The 2,869-nt window shown below is 41.0% G+C and overlaps 2 non-coding genes across 2 annotated transcripts; both read left to right on the top strand.

The window, feature by feature from the left end:
* Positions 1-1,967: 1,967 nt before the first annotated feature.
* LOC140287894 (U5 spliceosomal RNA) lies at positions 1,968-2,081 on the top strand. Its single transcript, XR_011911842.1, has one exon. It is a non-coding gene; the product is annotated as a U5 spliceosomal RNA (small nuclear RNA).
* Positions 2,082-2,389: 308 nt separating this feature from the next.
* On the top strand, positions 2,390-2,573 carry LOC140287893 (U2 spliceosomal RNA). The gene has a single exon (XR_011911841.1). It is a non-coding gene; the product is annotated as a U2 spliceosomal RNA (small nuclear RNA).
* The last annotated feature ends 296 nt before the right edge of the window (positions 2,574-2,869 follow it).

Raw genomic sequence — 2,869 nt, 5'->3', positions numbered from 1 at the left:
GATGTATGGTTGGCATTTGCACCTTTTGTTGCCCTCTTTTTATACTGATATCTGAAGATTAAGTTGTTCTTTCTCAAACTACAATTTTTTTTTAATTGTTGAAACTTGATTTGAAGTGGATAAATAAGGAGGACAAACAGTTTTAAGTCACGCTGATAGAAGAAATTAATTTTATAGCAAAATCTGTATTTCGTCATATGTCGAGAGATGCTTATTGCTGAAGAAGTTCTTTCTCATTCTACAAAGTACAACGTTGTTTATCGTTGAAACTTGATTAGACATGAATAAATATGAAGGACAAAGCAGTCTTAACTTGGTTTGAGTTAATTAATTCGTTTTATAGGAGAATCCGAATTCGTGCTTATTTTCGGATTCCTGAAGAATGAGTCTGGTTCTTTCTCATAATACAAAGTTTGTTGTTTATTGTTGAAACTTCATCAGAAGTGAAGAAATAAATGAATGCCTATCAACAAATGTGGGATCTAAACTCTACTGCTTCCTCTAAAATAATTTCTTTTCTCAATTCAGAAATGTGTGTGTGTAAGTCACAACACCCGTGACACCAAAACGGCTTTCTTTTCTCTCTTTTCTCTACACTCTGCACTATGAGCACACACACCAAATCAGAAAGGCTTTTTTCTCTCTTTTCTACATTATGGACTGTGGGGACACAAAACCGCTCTCTCTTTTTTTTTTTGATTGTGTGCCAGGGCGTTGTCTCACGTATTAGATTATGCTTAAGATACGAATGGGTTTATCAGTCACATCAGAATCCATACATACTGATCCTCCCGTAATAAAATGGTTGGATCTTATCAAACACACATTGTTTCTTGTGACAATCAAGTCAGCGAAACAGCGTATACACGTCAAGACACTGAATCAAGTTTGCCACAAGCACTCATAAGTTTGGCAGTATTGCTCTGCCGTCAGCAATCATACACCCATTTTATTTTCGTGAGACGTGCAGGCACCTGTTCATCTACTGTTCTATCACTATGAATTAGTTTATCTATTATCAATAAGGATACTTCTACAACTACTATCAAAGTATGTCCAGACTTCTTATGTTGTCAGTTGCTATATATGAATAAGTGGGTAGCTACTGACAAGCATTAAGCATGTCACACAGCCCAAACATATAACATTTCAGGACACACCACACAGTTAACAACCACAGTGAAGTGTCAAAGCCCAAACATTCAACAGGACACTTACACAACACATTCAAATCAAACAGTCAGACAACATACAAGAACATATACCCCAGCCGGCATTGCTCCCTGCCTATTTTCCTACAGTTCACTATGTGTGCGCACACCTTTATTCACAAACTCTTCAACTTATACTCTTTTACCGAAGCTGCTACAGCTCGATTGGCCGAATACCCTTAGATCCTATTTCGGTGAATTTGACATCTGCCTTACATGTAACAGATTAGCGGTTTAGCAGTTTTAATTTAGTTTGAGTGAAGGAATTCATTTTATAGCAAAATCCGAAATCGTGAAGCACTCATGAAAGTAAGCTTATTCTCGGATTCCTGAAACTTTAGATTTGCTCTTTCTTTTACTGCAAAGTACAACGTTGTTTTTTTTGTATAAATCTTTCTAGACATGGTAAATATGAACGACAAAGCAGTTTTAACATAGTTTGAGTGAAGGAATTCATTTTATAGATAAAATCCCAATCCCAATCCCAAGAGAGAAAAGAGAGTGAATGCGAAGTAGACTTTAACACGGCTATGGGAGCGAGCCGAGTGTGGGCTAACCGGGAGAATTGCTTGAAAGAAACGCGACACTGAATGAGCGGTCAGAACAAAGCCTCAATACGGGATTCTCGTGGTGTTTTTGTTGCTGCCTTGTCTTTTGCATAGAGTAAAAGACAAGGCAGCCATCGACTCAACCAAGCGTCTCAACCAAGCAAAGCTCACCACGCCTGATGCCCTGCTCCCGCAGTGACGGATAATCGTACTCTGGTTTCTCTTCATAACATACAAGTCTTTCGCCTTTTACTAAAGACTTCCGTGGAGAGCAGCACTAATGAGTTGTTTCTATTATTGGCAGGCTTTACCTTTGCGGGTGAAGCCCTTTCTGTCTGTGCAAAAGAAATCTTGCTACTTTGCAGAGTGACTTCTCTGAGTAGAGTCGCCTTACTTGTTGCGACTGTGCCGATGTTCGAAGCTGGAGTGCAAAGTTGTTGCTTGAATGGTGCTTGCTGGAGCATGCGGGAGTGCAAAGTTATACCATTTAAAAGGGCTGAAGAGTGCTCAGTGCAGCGGGTGGGCGGAGGTGCAACGTGACACTCTGGCCACCTATGGCCATAAAAAGAACACTGCTACAAGTGCGCATTGTGCCAGCAAGGGCCCTCGGACCTGAAACAGTGGACAGTTATCGCTTCTCGGCCTTTTGGCTAAGATCAAGTGTAGTATCTGTTCTTATCAGTTTAATATGTCCTCTATACGAGGACAACATATTAAATGGATTTTTAAGAATAGGAGTTGAAAAAGAAGCTTGCTCCGTTCACTCCAAGCCTCGACCCGGTACTGCAGTGCCGCTGGGAACGGTGCGCTCTCCTCTGCTCTTGTGAAAAAGCAAACAGCGGTGTAGGATGAAAGTTTCAGGGAGCCCAAGATGAAACTTTCTTTTAATCTGCTGAGAAAAGAGAGTGAATGCGAAGTGGACTTTAACACGGCTCTGGGAGCGAGCCGAGTGCGGGCTAACCGGGAGAATTGCTTGAAAGAAACGCGACACCGAATGAGTGGTCAGAACAAAGCCTCAATACGGTGTTCCCGTGGTGTTTGTGGCTGCCTTGTCTTTTGCACAGAGTAAAAGACAAGGCAGCCATCGAATAGATTGTTTCTACTTGGTCA

Source organism: Leuresthes tenuis, unplaced genomic scaffold (assembly GCF_036924035.1).
Source record: "Leuresthes tenuis unplaced genomic scaffold, fLeuTen1.0.hap1 SCAF_174, whole genome shotgun sequence".
NCBI classification, from domain to species: domain Eukaryota; kingdom Metazoa; phylum Chordata; class Actinopteri; order Atheriniformes; family Atherinopsidae; genus Leuresthes; species Leuresthes tenuis.
The sequence above is the reverse complement of the archived record's forward strand: the minus strand, read 5'-3'. Positions and strand labels throughout refer to the sequence as shown.